Genomic DNA, 22012 nt, shown 5'->3' with positions numbered 1-22012 from the left:
CTCATCCTGCTTTCTACCCTTAATTAGCACATTCCTTTCGATAATATCACCATCTTCAACACCTCTTTGTCCTTTTGTCTGTGATATCTTTTGGTTATCTCCACCTATCACTGGCCCTCTATCCAGCTCTACTTGTCCCCCCTCCACCCCCCCGCCAACCCCCCTTAAACCAGCTTATACTTCACCTCTTTTCTATTCTTACTTAGTTCTGTTTGAAGAGTCATTCGGACTCGAAACGTTAACTGTGTTCCTCTCCACAGATGCTGCCAGACCTTCTGAGTTTTTCCAGGTATTTTTGTTTTTGACCTGTCTCCATACTTCTGACTACTAACTCAGACTACTCACTACAGAGGTAGCCCCCATTACTCCTCTATTAGTCACATAAGATCATGTGATCTTCCTTGATAACATCCTTCTTAAAGGTATACTACACGTTACATAAAACCATTACCACAACGCTAAAGCATACACCAGTGCCATGTGAATACACTTTATATGGAACTATAATCTTATCATGTAGACAGACAGCAAAACGAACAGGGGATGTTGATATGCTACAGCAGGATACAAAGCGTACCACACTGTCTTGTGAAAACACTTTATACTGAACTATGATCTTACCAGAAACACAGCACTTCACTGTGCTTTTTTAAAAATATGCATGTTCCTATACAATAAACCCATAAGAAAGAAAAATAATCTATTCTGTTTTCCAAGCTCCCTCACTGAACAAACCTTGCAGTTCACCATAGTATGGACTCTACGCCAACTATTTAACCTCCTAAGGGAAAAAGGCTGAACCAAAAGGAAATACCTCCATGAAAATAAAACTTTAGAAAATTTCTCCCTGACCCCAAGTTTAAGTTTCTGCTTTTGCTCTCTGCTAGAGGAGAATTTTAGGATTATACTTTAAACTTTTATAAAAATTAACCATCATGTCACAGAAATACACAGACATGGAAATACCAACTAAATTTTAAATCACATTGCATACTTGATGCTTTCCTACATCAAACAAAGTTGTCATGACACTAGAACTGAATGCCTGCCACAGAGCTTCACAGCAATGAAACTATGGTTCAAGATGCACCAAGATTCTTGGCCTACTGTTCCACAGGATCGCCAAAATTTACGCATCAGAAAGGCTCAATTTCAGCTGGTGACACAACAAATTACCCCAAGGAAGTATTATACTATTCTAAGTCCACTAAGTCCCACAGCGATCCTGATTGCATTTCTCCCTGCCCCTATTCCGTTTACCAAGTTTTTGCATTGCCATCACTTCTGTTCTAACAATGCAAGCTTCCATTCCAGTGCTTCAATGGGTCTTTTTACCTTAACCAATGATTTTTCCCCTCTAATTGTGGTTTCCTAAAGATCTGGTCTCAACCCTTCCCTCCACTCCAAAAGAGGATTCTCCTTGTCCTCGCTTTCAATCTCACCATCCTCCACAATCAATGAACTATCCTATCAATTCTGCCACCACCTGTATAATGTTCCCACCAAGTTATTCTTCTCATCTCCCAATATTCTGAAGGGATCATTCCATCTACAACCCAGGTGCACTCTTTGATCACCTTCACCACTCGCTCCCCTTCCGATAGAGGTGCAGGGGATGCAAAGCCTGCTCTTTCATCACACCCCTTTCTACTGTCCAGAGCACCAAACACAACTTCCAGGCAAAACAGCAATTTACTGGTACATATTTCAATTTAGTATACTGTATTCCCTACTCAAAATGTTGTCTCCTTTACACTGTAAAGACTAAATGCAGATTGGGTGACAGCTTTGCAGAAAACCTCCACTCTGTCTGCAAGCATGACCCTGAGCTTCCAGTCACTTGCCACTTGAATTCTCTGTACCACTCCCATCACTGACCTCTGTCTCCTGAACTGTTCCAATGAACCTCAACGTAAGCTTGAGGAACAGCACCCCATCTTTCAGTTAAGCAGCAGTTTACTGCCTTCCAGACTCAACACTGAGTTCAGCAATTTCAGATATAACAAGTGCCCCCATTTTTTTGGGCAGCAGGTATAATAATGATGGGAAGGCCATTGATGAAGCAGTTCAAGATCGTTAGGCCTAGGACAGTGCTCTGAGGAACTTCTGCAGTGATGTCCTGGGACTGAAATGATTGGCTTCCAACAACCATGACCACCTTCCTTCGTGCTCGGTATTATTCCAACCAGTGGAGAGCTTTCCCACCACTGATTCCCATTGACTTCAATTTTTCCAGAGCTGCTTGATGCCACACTCAGTCAAGTAATGCCTTAAGGTCAAGAGCAGTCACTTTTCACCTCAACTCTAGAATGCAGCTCTTTTGCTCATGTTCAGAACAAGGCTGCAATCATGTCTGGAACTGAGTCATCCTAGCAGAATCCAAACTGAACATTGGAAAGCAGGTTATTGGTGAGTAAGTGCCACTTGATGGCATCATCAATAATACCTTCCATCACTTCGCTAATGTTTTGAGAGTACTGATCGTTGTGGATTTATCCTGTCATTTGTCATCAGGACATAACTGGGCAATATTTCACTTTGTTAGGTATATGCCTGTGTTGCGGTTGTACTAAACAACCTGGCTACAGTCACAACTAGATCTGCAGTTTAAGTCTACAGCTCAACAGCTGGAATATTGTCAGAGATTATATAGCCTTTGTTGCGCCCAATTTCTTGATATCAGATGGATTGAATTGAATTGGTTGAAGATTGGCATCTGTGATGCTGTCCCAAGCATCAGAAGACTGCCGAGATGGATCATTCAGTGGCATTTTTGGTTGAAGATGATTGTAAATGCTTCAGCCTTGTCCTTTGCACTCATTCACTGAGGACGGGGATGCTCATGGAGCCATATTTTCATTTTGTTTAATTGTCCACCACGATTCAAGGCTGAATGGGGCTGGACTGCAGTGTTTAGTCTGATCCACTGGTTGCAGGACCAGTTCTGAAGATTAGAATAATTACAGTGCAGGAGGAAGCCATTCAGCTGTCATGTCTGTGATGACTCTCTGCAAGAGCAATTCACCAAGTCTCACTCCCCTGCCTTTTCCCCATAGCCTTGCAATTTTTTCCTTTTCAGATAATGACCCAATTCCCTTTTGAATGCATGATCAAATCTGCCTCCACCACACTCTCAGGCAGTACATTACAGATGCTAACCACTCGTTGCGTTAAAATAGATTTTTCTCATTGTCGACTTTGCTTCTTTTGGCAATTATCTTCAATCTGTGCCCTCTGGTTCTTGATCCTTCCACCAATGGGAACAGTTTCTCCCCATCGACTCTGTCCAGATCCCTCATGATTTTGAATATCTCTATCAAATCGCCTCTCAGTCTTCTTTTCTCCAAGGAAAGCAGTCCCAATCTACCCACATAACTTAAGTTCCTCATCCCTGTGACCGTTCTCGTGAATCTTTTCTGCACTCTCTCAAATCACTTCACATCCTTCTTAAAGTGGGATGCCCAGAGCTGGATGCAATGCTGCAGTTGAGGATGAACCAGTGATTTATACAAATTTATCATAACTTCTTTATTTTTGTACTCTATGCCCCTATTTATAAAGCCCTGGACCCAGCAATAGTACTGAAGACTCATGCTCCAGAACTAGATGCACCCTTAGCCAAGCTGTTCCAATATCGCTACAACCAGTACCTGGTAACGTGGAAAGCTGCCCAGGTATATCCTGTCCACAAAAAGCAGAACAAATCCAACCCAGCTAATTAGCGCCCCAGCAGTTTATTCTCAATCATCAGCAAAGTGATGGAAGGGGTCATCGACAGTACTATCAAGCAGCACTTACTCAGCAATAATCTGTTCACTGGTACTCAGTCTGTGTTCCTCCAGGGTCACTCAGCTCCTGACCTCATTACAGCCTTGGTTCAAATATGGACAAAAGAGCTGAACTCCAGAGGTGAGGTAAGAGTGACTGCCCTTGACATCAAAGCTGCATTTGATTGAGTTTGGCATCAAGGAGCCCTAACAAAACTGGAGTCAATGGGAATCAGGGGGAAATCTCTCCACTGGTTGGAGTCATACCTAGCACAAAGGAAGGTGGTTGTGGTTGTTGGAGGTCAATCATCTCAGTTCCAGGGTATCACAGCAGGAGTTTCTCAGGGTAGTGCCCTAGGCCCAACCATCTTCAGCTGTTTCATCAATGACCTTGCCTCTGACATGAAGCTATTAATGTAATATATAATATTATTGGAAAATATTTTTCTTTTAAAATAGAGGCTTAGTCTGTGGGTGTGCCCTAACTGGATTAAAACTAGCTAGACCGGGTGCTTTGATGTGTACTAGTTTTGAGATGTAAGAGGCATTTTCTGAATAGAACATTCAAGAAGTGGGGTGAAATCTGGCACCTAGCGAGCAGAAACCAAGCAATATGTTTATATTGCTAATAAAATTGGTACTATGAAAGAGGTTTTATTGTTAGAACAGGTGGATTCAAAAAGGCTGGTGATACAATGAGAACTTACATTCAATGATCGGTGCTAGGTATAACTTCAGCCGCTTTGTGTGTGTGGGGCAGAGGCAATGTATGATCAAAGTAGCTGTAAGCCTACAACTGTCTCCACAGGAATCAAAGTGAAAGGAACCTCATTTAAGTTCATAAGGTGAAAATGTTTTGCCCGGTGTCTGCTTAAAAATCTATGGGTTGCTGTTGTCTTAATGAAGATTAGTTTAGGAGTTTGTTAAAAGTTATGATAGTAGTAATTCATAGCCATGAATATGTATTTAATTTGTGAAAATTAATAAAATGTTTTATTTAGTTTAATATAAAACCTCTCGAGAACTGGTGGTCTGATTTCTGAATTTAGAGTTGCATCTCAGACATACCACTTAAAAATATAGGTTATGACAGTTGTTTAAAGTTTCCCTCTGGGGTTTTTAAATATCTCAGCTTTACCAAAAGGCTGTCTCATAACAGCCTCCATTGTAAGGTCAGAAGTGGGGAAGTCAGACGTTCGCTAATGATTGCAAAACGTTCAGCACCATTTGCGACTGCTCAGATACTGAAGTGGTCCATGTCCAAATGCAGCAAGATCTGGATAAAATCCAAGCTTGTGTTTATAAGTGTATGTAACACTTGCCCTACACAAGTGCCAGGGAACAACCATCTCCAACAAGACAGAATCTAACCATCTCCCCTTGATATTCAATGGCATTACCATCGCTGAATGCCCCACTACCAACATCCATCGGCCAGGAACTGAACTGGACCAGGCACTTAAATATTGTGGCTGGATAAGTGGAGCTCCAACAACACACAAGAAACTCGACAACATCCAGGACAAAGCAGCCCACTAGATGGGCACACCACCCATCACCTTGAACATCCACTCCCTCAACCACTAAAGCACAGTGGCAGCAGTGTATACTATCTACAAGATGGACTGCAACAACTCACCAAGGCTCCTTCGACAGCATCTTCCTAACCCACAACCTCCACCACCTAGAAGTACAAGGGCAGCAGATGCATGGCAATACCACTACCTGCAAGTTCCTCTCCAAGCCACACACCATCCTGACTTTGAACTATATCGCCGTTCCTTCATTGTCACTGGGTCAAAATCCTGGACCTCCCACCCTAATAGCACTGTGGGTGTATCAACACCACATGGAATGCAGCAGTTCAAGAAGAGATAGTTCAAGAGCAATTAAGGATAGGCAATATAAATGCTGGCCTAGCCAGCAACGCCCATGTCCCATGAAAGAATAAAAACAAACTCCATATGCTTTATTAAGCACTCTCTCAGCCAGTCCTACACATTCAATGATTTGTACACATAGACCCCAGATCTGCTTCTGCACCATCTTTTACAATTGTATCCCTTTACGTTATATTGTCTTTCCATGTTCTTCCTAACAAAATGAATCACTTTGCATTTCTCTGCACTGTATTTCATCTGCTACTTGTTCACCCATTCCACCAACCTGCTTACGTCCTTCTGACGTTTAACACTATCCTCCTCACAATACTTCTAAGTTCCATGTCATACGAAAGTTTTGAAATTGTGCACTGTACACCAAAGTGTCTATGACATGCTGCTTCTGCTACTTAGCATGCATGTAGTCTTGTGTTGCAGTTTCACAAGATTGACGCCTCATTTTTAGTTATGCTTGATGTTGATTCTGGCATGCTCTTCTCCAATCCTCACTGAACCAGAGTTGGTCAGCTAGCTTGATGGTAATGGTTCGGTCGAGGGATATGCCAGATCATGAGATTAGAGATTTTGGTGGAATAGAATTCTGCTCTGCTGATGGCCCACAAGAGCCTCATGGATGCCTAGTTTTGAGCTGCTAAATCTGTTCTGAATCAATTCCATTTAGCATGGTGGCAGTGCTACACAACACAATGGAAGATATCCATCCTCTGTGAAAATTTGCCTCCACAGGACTACGTGGTAGTCACTCCTACCAATGCTGCATGAACAGATGTATCTGTGACAAGTAGATTGGTGAGAGCAAGGCCAAGTAGGTTTTTCACTCATAGGTGATGAGGGAACCATCATGTCCTTCAAGATTCAGCCAGCTTGTTCAGACTGTAAATCACTGTGCCGTTGCCTCTGCTGAGTCCATCCTGCTGGTGGGACAGGATATGCCCAGGGATGGTGATGGGGGACTCTGTTCGTATGACTATCAACTAATGAATCAGAATTATACCTATGTTAGGCTGCTGTTTGACCAGTGGGACAGCTCTCCCAATTTTGGCACAAGTCCCCAAACATTAGTGAGGAGGGCATTGCAGGTTTGATTGGGCTGGCTCAGCCTTTGTCATGCCTGGTGCCTAAGTCAATGTCGGAAGGTCCAACCTCTTATTATTTTCATTTTATGTAGGGGTAGGTATAACAGAATGGTTTGTTAGGCTATTTCAGAGAGCAGTTAAGGATCAAACACATTGTTGTGAGTTTGGGGTCGCATATAGGCCAGACTGGGTAAGGTGAACAGATTTCCTTCCCTAAAGGACATTAACGAACCAGACAACATCCAATGGTTCAAATGGGTGGCTAGTGTGTGGTGTTAGGCATTAAGTGCTATTGTGAGAATTACTTGGCCACTGGAGTTACTGCATAGCAATTAGGAGTGGGTAGCTTGACTTGGTTTCTGCTCTTCCTAAACCAGCAGCACAAAGGTCAATTGCAGGCTCAACTGCTACTTCAGCATGCTACAGTCATTTAACTGGAATTAAAGCCAAGAACTTTGATGCATCTCTCAATGCTGCACAATCCAATGGCTTTATCCTATAGGATAGCAGGGAATTGCTTCACAATCAGAACTGATTTCTCATTTGTGACAAAATATGATATGAATTCTAAACAATTCATCATACTTGATGATTTTATCCTAAAGTTATCCTCATTTCATAGCCTTCAAACTACCCACTCAACCTGAGTATCCCCCCTTATTCTGGTCCACTGTAATTTACCTCATCTACCAGCCACCTAAGAGGTATCAGGCTCACATCCATCTGACAATGTGAAAAATTGCCCAGTTATTGCCAGTCTATAAAAAGCAAAGCAAATCAACCTTGCTAATTACCCACACAACCCCCCTCCCCAAACCTCAGCAAAGTGAAGGAAGAAGTCACCAACAGTGTTATCAAACAGCACTAATTCCCAAAAAGCTGCTCATAGGTGTTCAGTTGGTGTTCTGCCAGGGCAACACCACCCAGATTCATTATAGCCTTAATCCAGCATACATTATCTGATCTTGAAGGTGAAGGGAGAGCGCTTGCCCTTGACATTAAGACAGTGTTTGACTGAGTGTGGCACAAAGGAGTCCTAGTGCAACTGATGTCACTGGGGATTGAGGGAAATCACTTCACTCTCCGGAGTCATACCTAGCACAAAGGAAGACGGCTGTGGTTGTTGGAAGTCAATCATTTCAGCTCCAGAACATTGTTGCAGGCTCAGGGCAATGACCTAGGCCCATCTATCTTCTGCTGTTTCACAATGATCTTTCTTCCATCAGGTGGTCAGAAATAGGTTGGCTAATGACAGCACAGTGTTAGATCCATTTGCAGTTCCTCTGACAGTGCAGCTTTGCCAGTGATGTCAACATCCTGAGAATTCATTCTTTTAGTAAACTCCTATATGGTTTTATACATAATATCTTTTCCATTCTGAAAATGAATCTTTCTAAGCAGCAAAATAAACATGTGTATGTGGATGCTCGGTAGGTGAGTATATTCAAGACTGAAATCAATAAATTTTGAGGCACTATAGGAGTCATGTTATATGGGAATAGGATGGGAAGAAGAGTTAATGTAGAAGTTCAACAATGACCTTACTGAATGGCAGAGCATTCAAAGGGGTCTGCTACTATTTCTTATGTCCTTATGTGTCATTCCTTTCAAAGTTCAAGTGCAGAAAAGATTTTTTTTTTCAAGTAATGTAGAACTATCAACAGCCGGGACATGTTACAATGGAGATTAATGATTTAAAAAAAACAAATGATTGCAAAATCATTTAAACATATGAAGTTGTGTTTATGTTACAGAGTAAGATTTATCAAAATACTTTTTGACCTAAAACTATAACTCAAAATAAGCACACTTGATAGGGCAAATAATACATTAAGACTGGTATCAATTAAAGAACTTTGGACAGTTTTGTGGCAGTAATCACACAAGGTTGTTGCCAAATCAATCACATTTTCTTTTGGCTTTACTGGATTTAACTTGCTTCTAGTGTCTAGTCACATAATTAGTTGAGACCAGTGATTATCATACTTAAGCCCTTCAATAAGCAGGAAATTAGGTCCTTGATCCATGTAAATGGTTTCGTTGATCCAGTCTTCTATCCATGTTACAAAACAGTAACTTGATCACCCACCAGCTCTGATCAGAAAATAGCACAATGAATATTTTAATAAATTTACTAAGTTTGCTTCCCCAAGGAGAAATAAACCTGATAGACTATTTGGCCCCTCAAGCCTGCTCAATACGATCATAGCTGATCTTCTATCTAATCTCCATTTTCCCGCCTACTTCCCATATCCCTTGGTTCTCTGGGACACCAAAAGTCTGTCTATTCCACATCTTCTGGGGTCAAGAATTCCAAAGGTTCTCAACTCCTTGAGTGAAGAAATTTCTCCTCATCTCAGTCTTGAATGATCAGTCTCTTACTTGAGACTGTGCTCCATGTTCTAGATTCCCCAGCCATGGGAAACAACCTCTCAGTGTCTACTTTGTCAAGCCCCTTCCTGTATGTTTCAGTGAGATTACCAGTCATTCTTCTAAACTCCAGAGAGTGTATTTTTTCTTTATTCTTTCATGAGATGTGAGCATCACTGGCAATACCAGCCTTTGTCATCCATCCATAATCGCCCTTGAACTAAATGGCTTGTTTGGCCATTTCAGGTGTAGTTTAAGAGTAAACCACATTGTTGTCTGGCGTACATGTGACTCCAGACCCACAAGGTAAGGACAGCAGCTTTCCTTCCCTAAAGGACATTAGTGAACCAGATGGGTTTTTACAACAATCGACAATAGTTTCATGGTCGCCATTAATGGGACTAGCATTTTAATCCAGATTTATCGATTGAATTCAAATTCTACCAGCTGAGTGGGTGGGATTTTGAACCCATGTCCCAGTACATTTGCCTAGGTCTTTAGCAAAGGGACAATTTACACAGCCTCTCATCAAAGGACAGCCTTCTCATCCCAGGAACCAACCTGTCATTGCAATCTAGTGAATCTTCACTACACTTGCTCCAAAGCAAGTACTGCCCTTAAATACAGAAACCAAAACTGCACACACTACTTCAGGTGTGCTCTCGCCAAAAGTCTGTACAATTGTAGTAAGATTTCTCTATTCTTGTACTCCAATTCCCTTGCGATAAAGGGTAACCTGCCATTTGTCTTCCTAATTGTTTGCTGTGCCTACATGCTAACATGGTGTTCCCTATACAAGTATACCCAAGTCCTTCTGAACATCAACAGTTACAAGTTCCGTGCCTTTAAAAAATATTCTGCTTTTCTATTCTTCCAGCCAAAGTGAATAACCATACACTTCCCCATATTATACTCCAATTGCCAACTTGTTGCCCATTCACTTAATCCGTCTATCTCTCTTTGTAGCCTCTTTGTGCATTCCACACCCCCACTTACATTTTGATTTTGCAAAGCTGAACGGGAATGTTTTCATGTTCAGTACAGCTTCTTGACAAAAGTGGATAACTACCTATGGCTGTTCCTCAGGCCCTTTCCACTAAAAGAAATATCAAGCCTCTTTCAAGGTCCCTGCTCAACACCCTGTCCTCTTTGTGTAACTGTGGCAGGTTTCCAGCACGATACCTTCTTTTGTAGGAGGAAGCTGGCTGCTGCCTGTAGGACTATTCTCAATTCTGAATGTTTCAGTAGTCCTTTACTGCCAACCCTGGGTTTAGTTTCTTTGGCAGCATTGGGAGCTGGGTGCTGAGTTCTCTGCCCATCAGGGGCTCTGATGAGGCTAATCCACATTGCAGCGGGATGGATCTATAAGTTAATATCGCTGTAGGGAAGTCATTGTTCTTTCTCAGACAGCTTTAATGGACGCCCCTTTCCGCCTCACCATTCAATTGTAGACACCTTGGGGTGCTGGTACAGTGTTGAAATCCTTCACTGATGACAAATTGGGTGAAGTATTAACTTATGAATTATCGGACACCACCTGGTCCAGGATGCCATGGCTCGCAAACATCTCCTTCAAGAATCTCACAACCGCCTCAATGGTCGTCGTGTGTAATTGCTTCACCTCAAATCTATCAGGAGAAGTAGTCAATTACAATGAGGAAGGACTTGTCATTAATGATGAATAAATCGACTTGCAACTGTTCACATGACCTGGTAGGGAACTGTGTGGGGATGAGGGGCTCTTTTTGGTCAGGCCTGTGCAGCGCACAGACCTGGCCATTGGCGGTCATTTCTTAAATGATCCTGGCTATGTCTGGCCACCATACTGTAGATTGGGCATGCAATTTTCACTTAATAATGCCCAGGTGGCCTTGGTGAATGTTTTGGAGAATCTCCACCTGAAGGGAGACTGGAATGACCAGTCACTTGTTCTATACTAGCAGATCACCTATCATGTTGAAGTGTTTCTGCTGTTCAAACCAAGTTCTCCTGACGCTGCCACCAGCCCTCTGCTGTGGCCACCCTTGCCAACAGTAATGGCTGATGTGGACACACTCATCCTGCATCTACTCCTAGCGTATTTACTGAAGTTCCCTTGAGGGAGCCAGCAATTGGCTCTTCACCAATTTGGAGCATGACTTGAACTACTCAGCCAGGTTGACATTTTCACAGTAAAGTCAACCAGGATCCTGGATAGCGTGTCTGCAGTCATTTGATGTTTCCCTTGACATACACCATCTCATATGTGAATCTCATGAGATGGAAACGGAATCTCTGAATTTTGGGGGCTATCTTTGCAAGTTCTTTCTCGTCTAACAGTGAAACCAGTGGTTTATGATCAGTTTATGGCTTTCAAGTCGATAATGTAGTCAGAGAACTTCTTGTAAACCCACGTGACTGTGAGAACTTCTTTTTCAATAATGCCATTATGTTTCTCTATGTCTGACACTTCTCTGGATGCATAATACACCAGTGCAACATTCATTCAGTTGTTCCTGAAATAAAACAGCCCCTTGGCCTGTGGCTCCACATCTGTTGTTATAGTAGTGGGCAGGGATAGGTCACAATGAGCCAGGATATTGGGTGAAAGCAGCATAGCTTTGATGTGCCCAAATGCCTGCTCCTGGTGTGCATCCCAGCACCATATCTGTCCTTTTTTGAGAAAGTGTTGCAGAGCTTTTGTGAACTACGCCAGATTGGATAGAAATTCGCCAACTGGTTCACCATGCCTAGGAATGTCTGGGGGTCTGCAATAGGTGAAAGAGTTGGGAACTTGCTGATAGCTTTTTGTTTTTTGTGGGTCTGCCATGATGCCTTTCCTGCTGACAATGTATCCTAACAACTGAATATAGGTCTCGGTGAATTCACATTTCTCGTTTAGTGTCAACACTGCTTCCTGCAAGCATTCTAGGACAGCTAGCGAGCCGTGTTCCTCCACAGTTATGCCATGGACCAAAACATCATCCATATGGCAAATGACACCCTCCGGGCCTTGCAAAATGGCTGAAATTTTGTGTTGAAAAATCTCTGGTGTTGAGGTAATGCCAAATAGCAATTGGTTGAAACAGGATCTGCCAAAAGTGGTGATAAACGTAGTCAGCAATCTTGATTTCCTGTCTAGCTGAAGTTGCCAGAAGCAGCTGTTAGCATCGAGCTTTAAAAATACTGTGCTTTTGGAAAGCTTGGTCAGACTGTCATTCACCGAGGATGTTGGGTGCAGCTCTCTCGTCACTGCCTTGTTGAACTGTGTCAGGTCACACAGATATGGATAGGCTCATTTGGCTTCAGAACTGGGACCGTGGCGGAACACCATTTGGTCGGCTGAGTGACAGTGGAGATGACCCCCAGTTTGGTCATCTCGTCCAGTTGTTGCTGCACTTGCTTAATGAGTGGGTGTGGTATTTTCCATGGTGTGAGCAGCCACACGAACTTGGCTTACAACCTTAATGTAATACTGAATGCAGTCTTCAGTCGCCCCAATCCTGTGAAGAATTGGAAAACTCTTTTTTTAATTTGGAACTAGACCGTTGCTGGTTGACCTCATCAGTTTTCTGAAGGAGGTTGAGATCAACTTCTTGCTTGAAAGGGGAAATCCTTTATTCTGGACTACAAATAATGTCCCCAGTGTTTATTTATCCCTGTATTAACATGTTGCCTGCAATGCGCCTTTAACTAGGAGCTTGATGCTGTCTGCTCTGTACAGCTGTGTTGTGGGTTTAGTTTTTGCAGTGATTTGTTAAATCAGCAATTTGGGGCCTTCCCTGTGATATCAGAGGATTTTTTGGCATTTTACAATCAATTCCCAGCTTTGGCTTCCTTTTTTTTCCCTGACAATGAGCTCAGCCGCCACATGGTATGATACCGACCCTGAGCCCAGGCTGGTCACGGTTACTTCAGAAACGGGCTGCTCTGACATTTTTACAGTGCTGAGGTTTTTAAACTAGTCCTGGCTTAGAAATGAATGTTTTTACTCACCGCTGCTAAATCCTTTGACTCGGCACTCTGTGGGCATTCACAGTGGACCTCTACAAGATCTTGTGGAGTCCGCAGCTGCACAGTGGAGTTTTTCCTTCTGCCTTTCTGCTTCCAATTCCGCAATGGAGTTTCTTTCAGGCGATCTCCCTCTGTGTCTTTACTTCAAGTGCTTTCAGTCAGGTCAGAATGCTACTCCTTTTATTTTCCAGCATTTGAATTTCTGCTCCAGCTTCTCTGAGCTTCTGGGTTTTTTCATTCGTTGCCACCATGTTGCATGTTCAGTAGGACTCATGAAGAGGTTCTGAGTCTTGTATGGTTAAACATTAAGCGCTTTTTGATAACACATAACTATGTACAAATATACAGGGTATAGCCCAAGCTATGAGGTAACTCCATTCTTGCTCCTATACAGGTCTCTGTCCAATCCACAATTGACTCTAGTCTCAGGTCATGTGTCTCTTTATATCACACTGTGGGTGGTACTATTTCCAAGCCCACATTAGCCCTTGCTATGCCAGATATCCTTATACTACAATCACCAAACAAAACATTATCTAAATTGATACATGCCTTCTCAAAACTGTATTCAAAGATGCTAAACCAGTCAACATCTAATTCTAGAACAAAAACAAAAATACCTGGAAAAACTCAGCAGGTCTGACAGCATCTGCGGAGAGGGATACAGTTAACGTTTCGAGTCCGAATGACTCTTCATCAGCACTAAGAAAAAATAGAAAAGAGGTGAAATATAAGCTGGCTTAAGGGGGGGGTGGGGGGGGGTGGGACAGTAGAGCTGGATAGAGGGCCTGTGATAGGCGGAGATTGCCAAAAGATGTCATAGACAAAAGGACAAAGAGGTGTTGACGGTGGTGATATTAGAGTAAACACCTTGTCAAACACCAGGAGAGAAATGGAAAGCAATGAAGGTGCACAGGGCAAAAGAGATAGGCGGAAATCCTGTAGGAGAGAAGAGCAATACTTGTTCAAGAGGAGAGGTAGCAGTCAAATTAAACACTAAGATAAAAGCAAAATACTGCGGATGCTGGAAATCTAGAACAAAAACAAAAATACCTGGAAAAACTCAGCAGTGTTCAGCTACAAGGAATGTCATGATTAGTTCAACAAAAACGATAGGTACTATAATATCTTGCAATAAACAAAACTCGATCACGTCATTTTGCAGACAGGGAGTCAAGACTGAATATAGCCAACGGATAAAATGGGAGTTTTGCAGGCGGTGGGGTGATGACTGCTGGGTGAGAGAGAAATTGGATCAAGGTGCACAAACATATTTCATTTTAAAAAATTATTCCCTTATTTTTATATTTCCATTGTAAATTGCACATTTATAATGTAACTGTCAACATAAATTTGTCCTGAATTACACTGTCCTGCTCATGGTGATGCTGCATCATCTCCAGCGGTCGGAGGGGGAGTTGCCAGACAAAGGATTATGTAAACAAACAGCTTTCATTCTCTATCAAGACATTGGAATTTATATGGGAAAAAGTTGACCAGAAGTACATGTACCCCAAATTTTTAACAATTGTACACAGGTAAGGCAAAGACTTTAGTTGGAAAAGAGAGAACCAGCAACTAATATTCAACCAAAGACACACATTCAGCGTGCAAGGTTAGCAAAACTGAACCCACAGGATAGTTTGAAAAGTTGAAGCCCATGGGATAAAAGGGGAAGTAGCAGCGTTGATAAAAAATTGGCTAAGGGATAGAAAATAGGGTTGTGGTGAATGGCTGTTTTTTGGACTGAAGGTAGGTATGTAATGGAGTCTTCCCAAGGCTCAGTACTAGGGCCACTGATGCTTTTAATACAAGTACTTTCACAATTCTGGCATACAATATTGTGACAAAGAAGATCAAAATTCAAATTCATTAAAACAAGCAGGCAAGAACTTTATTTCATTCCTTAACAACAACAGCAGGAGACGGGGAGAAAGAGCCTGAGAACAGTGCCAGATTTTCCATTTTTAAAAAACAAATTCCCATAAATTAACCTCAAAGCTTGCATTGAAAATGCAACAAATGTTTGAGACATTCAGGACACCATGCAAAAAAATATAAAATTAACTGAACGCAATCATATCCCATTGTAATCATCTGAATCGAAATGCTATCAAAAGGATGACCAGCTACTACTTCAAAAAAGAAATAAGCAGGAAAAGGGAAATAAGCAGGAACAATCTGGAAAGCAAAATGCCTCAGGTAATGGAAAACTGAAATAAAAACAAAAATGCTGGAAATACTCAGCAAGTCAGGCAGTGTCTTCAGGGAGAAACAGAGTTACTGTTTCACCTCGAGGTGACCTTCCATTAGAACTGAAGAAAGGTAGGAATATAAGAGTTTTAAGCCAGTGGAAGGGGGGGAGGGGGTGGAGGTAGCAAGAACAACAAAAGGGAAGTTCCGGGATAGGGCGGAGAGCAGGAGAGATTAAATAACAAGAGATTTTATGATGCAGCAGTCAAAGAGAATGGCAATTGTAGAAGGATCCGGTACATTAAGGGTTAACTTGGGACTGAGTACATGACCAGTGATGTAAGAAGGCAACTGACCTAGCGCTTAGGTCAGCAGTCTACAGCTCGGCAGCAACATGTAAGGACATACCATGGAGTTCTCAATACCTGTAGCCTCAACTGTAAATATGTACATAGTTCAGTAATGTTAATAAAGACCTCTTGGTCATTTCTACAAGACTGCTTAATGGTGTCTAAGCAGCACACACCACGGGTAGCGACAACCCAGTATACCATGATGAGCAACAGGGATAAAAATCCACGTCCTCTGGACAAAGAATTCAGGAAAAGGATGCCATAAATGAATTTCTGCTCAAATCCTCACCCAAGAATGAAGGAACTGAAAAGACTCAGCTGAAAAACTCCAGAGAAAGAAGATCCTGGCAGCAGAACTAAAGTTGAGCTCAAGCTAAAGTCTCCATTGAATCCCTATGGAAGCAGCTTCAACACAGCAGAGCTAATACCCAGGGGCCTGCTTGTTGAGATCAAATTTTTCATAAAAAGGGTTCCAGGAAAGCCAGTCCTGTGAACTGTTTCTTTGAAAACCAGACAGACAGAAAATTTAGTTGCATGTTCATCGCTAGTCCAATGGTGGCTCAGCACCCTCTTCATGTGTCCCCCTCCCTGCTGAGTCCAGAGCGCACCTAAGGAACAAAAGGAAAAGAAAACATCGAACACAGGGAAACCCCATTTAATCAAAAGCCCAAGTACCTCACAAATTGGCCTCCTGGGAGACCTTTGCTCCCTTGACCCGGACCCGATCCACAACAAGCCAACAGCATTGCACGGCCCGCAGTCACAACCTGACCCGCCGCCATTTTGAAGCCCCCTCCTCATCGCAGATCATCACTGCCATTTTAAAAGTAGCACCAAAAGGTCGAAAACATGTGAAAATCTTCTCCTTGGCAACACCAATGTGCCATTTTGAAATCCTCCTCCCTCTTAAAAGGGCAGCGACCTGTAGATTCTCTTAAAAGGGCAATGACCCTTCATGTTGTAGGAAATAAAGGAAATGCAGCCATGGATGGGAAACTTAAACTCCCTGACCCATTTCTGCTAAGGCAAGGTCAAAACCAGGCCCAAGACTGGGAGTCCTGGAGAAGAAAGTTTCTAAATTACTGGAGCACATTAGGTCTTAGTGAGAAATCAGAAAAATTCCAGGTTAGCACCTTTTTACACTCCTTGGGTGAACCTGCTGCCCACATAATCCTCACGCAGTCCATAAAAGGCCCAACCACCTTCGATGAAATATTAGCAGTGTGCCATAAATGTATGCACAAAGACCCTTTACATTTGTAAGGCAGAGCTCTGGCCAAAGGAGACAACACATCTGCGAGAACAATGGGGCCCTGAAACCACTGAAATTTATTAATGAATGCAACACTAACCATCCCAAGAATTCAGACCAGGACATGGACAGAAAGATCAGAGTGCGAGGAAGGTGGAGAATTAAAACAACAAACAACCAGAAGCTCGGTGTCATGCTTGCAGACTGAATCGAGGTGTTCCACAAAGCGATCACCCAGTCTGTGTTTGGTCTCCGCAATGTAGAGATCACACTGTGAACAGAGAATATAGTATATTAAATTGAAAGAAGTATAAGTAAATCACTGTTTCACTTGGAAGAAGTGTGTGGGACCTTGAACAGTGAGAAGGATGGAGATGAATGAATGAGTACTGCATCTCATGCGCTTGCACGGAAAGATGCCAAAAGGAGGGCTGTTAGGGATGACTGAGAAGTGGACCAGCATTTCGTGGAGGGAACAGTCCCTTCGGAATGCTGAAAGGGGAAGGCAGGGGAAGGTGGGTTTGGTGGTGGCATTATGCTGGAGCTGGCAGAAATAGCATAGGATAACCCATTGAATATGGAGGTTGGTGGGGTGGAAGGTGAAGACAAGTACCTGAAATGTTAACTCTGTTTTTCTCCACAGTTGCTGCCTCGCCGGCTAAGTATTTCCAGCATTTTTTGTTTTTATTTTAGGAACAGTCTGGAATTCACTTTTGTTTCCAGCTGATCCTGATAACAGCTGTTCCGCTCCAGGACACCAACCATGACAACTGTCAACATGGTTTTTCGAACATTGAATCTTGCCAGTCCTCTGTGACACATCCTTATCTTTTTCAGGGTTATTGGTTACACTCTGATCACGTTATTTTCCTATCAGATTGTATGTTTCAACTGCCTTCTAATGAATTATCTTAATTGCACTGATGTTCATTTTCAAAAGTCACACATTGGTGTCCATCTTTGATGGAAACTAGAATGTAATTGAATCATCACAAAGAGAATATTGTTTTGATGTGCACAATGTTATCTCTGTTATCTCTACCATATTTTTCCTAACAATAGATAAAACAATTCTAATTACCCTGGTCAATTATAAACTTAACCACTAAAATCTCTCCACTATTGAAAAATATACTCATATACATTTATGATATCAAACCCTCCTTCTAGGTGAAATGGTGATTTACTTGTACTTCTTCAATTTTGTATACCATATTCACTGCTCAGTGTGCAGGTCTCCTTTACATCAAGGAGGCTAAACAGAGGGTTGAGTGGTAGCATTGAGGAACACCTCCATTCGGTCTGCAAGATTAATCCTTCCAGTCATCTGTCATTTTAATTCTTTGCCCCACTCACACTCTGACCTCTCTATTCTTCGCCACCTATGCTGATTCAACATCTCAACTTAACATCTCAACATCAGCTCAACTTAAGTTCAAGGAATAGCACTCATATTTTGATTAGGCATTTTACATCCTTTGAAACTCAACAATGAGTTCAACAATTTCAGATCGCAACAATTGTTCTTATTTTTTCAGTCAGCAGTCGTTGGTAATGATTCCAACATTGCCACTTATAGCTCCTCTAGATGAATAATTTGCTTCTTTACTTGTTTCATTACCCCCATTTTAGTCTTGCAGCATCATCTGTTTTGCCATTTAATCTCACCCGCTTTCCATCCTAGCACAGGCATTGCATTTTGTTATTTCCTGTCCTTCCCCCAACCCTGCTTACAACCTATTACACCTCGAATTTTTTCCAGTTCTAATGAAAGTTCATCGACCTGAAATGATGACGCTTTCTTTTACACAGGTGCTGTCTGACTGGCTGGGTATTTCTAGCATTTTGAGAGTTTATTAATTACTTGGATTTAGAATAGAGAGCACAATTTCCAAATCTGCAGATGACATAAAACTTGGAAGCATGGTAAACAGCGAGGAAGATTTTAATAGACTCCAAGACAGGTTGGTGGAATGGATGGACTCATGGCAGATGAATAACAATAAGAATGGGAAGAGACAATACAGCTAAATAGTACAATTTCAAGGACAGATCTTTGCAAAAATCTCTGAAGGAGACAAGACAAGTTAAAAAACATGTGGAAATCTGGGCAAACCTCAGTCTCTACAGAGGGATGTAAATGGATGCCATGTAAATATTCCCATGTTGAAATGCACATATTATCTTCCAGTGGTGCAGCTTTTCTAATTTTCCTCATTTGCAATGGTAGACGCCCACCAGTTGGTGGAAATCCCTTTATACCCAAGCAGCCCTATTCCATGAAAATGGGTGAAGGTTAATGTAGGGCCAGCAGAGCAGAAAGTCCCACCTCACTGCCACTCTGCTCAAAAAGGTAAATCCCACCCACAATGTAAAAGGGGAGAAATTTCAACCACATTGCCGGCCCCTGCACAATTTTTCAAATGCGTGAATTCAGTAAACCACTATCTTCCAGGAAGGGTTGAAACTGATTCAAAGTCTTGCTCTTGCCAATGGAAGATAAACAGAAATATTGAATGCCTGGAAAATTGTAAATGCTGGGAACCCATATCAAGTCAACCATCTGAAAACTTAATTAGCTGATGCAGAACTTCCCAGTTTTGAATTACAGTATAGTTATGACAATAATTTCATTTGACCAAGTACAAGATCCTTCTGAATAACAGCTTAGCCATGATAATGATGAGTTGGTGGGGTGGGGGTGGGGGTGGGGTTGGTGCGGGGAAGGATAAAAAGTTTATTCATATGTTTACTAAGTATTTAAAAGCTATTACATGGAATATACAGCACAGAAACAGCCAATTTAGCCCAACTGGTCTGAGACACTACTACCTTGTGTATTATTGAATAATTACAGGACCAAGTTAATTTTGCTATTCATGATTAAAATGCAAGATCTTGCTGTTAACTCTTACATAATCCTTAGAATTGTGAGCATTACTCCCCCAGTCCCCCAAAAATACTGTTTTAATGTAACCACAGTTTTTCTTTGAAGGTAAAAATTCTATTGATTACACATTTTAAAATGTATAAAACCTAAATTGCTGAATAAGCCAATGTTTTCTAGCTTTCATATTCATCAAGATTCCCAGATATGGCCCTAAATCCCACACAGAAGAGTTGAAAATCAGTCATTCAAGCAGGTCAATTATTGTAAGGAAATTACAGTAAAAACTAAGAAGTCAATGAGAAAATGCTAATTACATAATTCTTTTCACAATTTCCAATTTCTCTATCAATGAAAAAACTGAGAGCTTGTTTCCAAGGCCAGGTACATTTATTAACTCTGTTGATTAATTAGTGTAATCAATCTATTGCTAACCATCTCTAGCAAACTCTTGTTCCAAAAAAATTCAAGTTCCCAAACATAGGAAATTAACCCTACAGAAAAGAACCAGGATAGGGTTCAAGGAATCTTCAGCTCCCAGTCCAACCCAGTTTCCCAACATATTGTGCAGGGACCAATTCTGACCACATGTAGTTGAATCTAGATATCAATGCGTTTCCATAATTAAGATAGGTAATCACAGTTAAACTAATTCTTCAAAATCACATTCATCTGTTTCATTTTTTTGAAGAGACTAAACATGCCCAGTTTTTTCTTAACCTGTGTCCCAGAAGGAACAGTTTAAAATCCAAAACAAATTGACTATGTACGGCATTAGGACTGCTTTTAGTACACCTTATTTGAGACCTAGTACAGGAGACAATCACTGACTATTGAACAGGGAATTAGCAAACATGCTGGCTTTGAGAGGGAAATCTTGTACTGTCTGCAACTGGCCCACCCCTATATATGGCAATGCGAAAATGCACAAATGTGGATCAGATTCAAAATAACCGACAATTTTAAAAGAGCCCCAAATGTAGGCCAAGCTCATGCCTGTCGCATGTAACTACATAGCGCGTCCAGCCAAATTTCCATTGCATGTGGGGTCTTACTCTCCTTTCCTGCAAAGAAATGCTGGGCTGTGTGGAAATTAATTGGTATTCTTTGTTGTCAACTGCACCAAATTGTTTTAAAATTGTTCATCTTTCATGGTGATCAATTTATTTTTTCTCTCCCCTTCCGGCCCCAGGTCAGAGTGGACTTTTCTTCTCGACTAACAATTTACATGCACCCCTCTATCCCCAGTTCCGCTGGCATTACTTTCCCCATCAATTTAAACTGGTCCTCATCTCTGGATGAGGCAGTGGGTGGCCTGGGGAAACTTATATTATGTTTCAAATAAATGCTCCAAAATAAATATCAACTTCCTAAATTACTTTGGAATTGTGCAAGTTCCTGACCTATCTTCAATCAGGACTTGACCTTCCTCCACCAGAATGGGGTGGGGGTTGAGAGTGCTGCTTACAAAAGCTGTGATGGGGTTTTCCCTCAAAATTCAACTGACTGTGGGAGAGAAGTATGGGCCCTCACAATATGGGATGAAGAAAGCAGCATAATGTTTCATGTATCGGCGGTGGGGGGGGGGGGGGAACGTGGTAATAGTATGGGGAATGGTAGGTATCAGGAATAGTGAGAACACAGCATCTATCTATAGTAGGAAATCCATTCGAACCCACTGCACACCCTTTCTTCTGCTTCACAATTCTCTCCACCCACTCAACCATCACCCATGCCTGTTTCCAATGACTAACCCAATCATGGGAAAACTCCTAAAAGCATCCCACTGCCTCCCCTCCAATGGAAACACCTCCAACTTCTCCACTGGCTCTCCCAGACCCTCACAAGCTCATGTCATTGCTCCCAGATCCATGACCCTTTCCCATATCACACAACCGTCCGAACACCACCAATGTACATAGGCACTCCCTGCTGCTATGTGAAATATGTCTCCTCCCATTTTCTCTAAATCCTAATCTTTCATGCAAATCAAGAGATAAAATTAATAGTCATCAAGACCCTCCAAACAACATATCAATATTCATTACGAAACCCAGAACAGTTCCACCCAAAGAAAGCCTAGAAATTTTGTGTTTAGAAATGGAGGTGATATATTTGAACAAAAATGCAATTTGACTTTCTGAATCACCATAAATGAGTAGCCTTATATTATGCTTTACATGGGATAAAGCTTTTGGCCCAACTCATCATGAGCATCAC

The 22012-nt window shown here is 41.9% G+C and overlaps 1 long non-coding RNA gene across 1 annotated transcript in view; it reads right to left on the bottom strand.

Moving 5' to 3' along the window:
- The window catches only part of LOC121280191, a 903449-nt gene that overhangs the window by 840972 nt on the left and 40465 nt on the right, over positions 1–22012 (bottom strand). The window lies entirely within an intron of this gene.

This window comes from Carcharodon carcharias, chromosome 7 (genome assembly GCF_017639515.1).
Source record: "Carcharodon carcharias isolate sCarCar2 chromosome 7, sCarCar2.pri, whole genome shotgun sequence".
Lineage (NCBI taxonomy): Eukaryota > Metazoa > Chordata > Chondrichthyes > Lamniformes > Lamnidae > Carcharodon > Carcharodon carcharias.
Note: the sequence above shows the minus strand (reverse complement) of the source record. Positions and strands in the feature narration are given on the sequence as shown.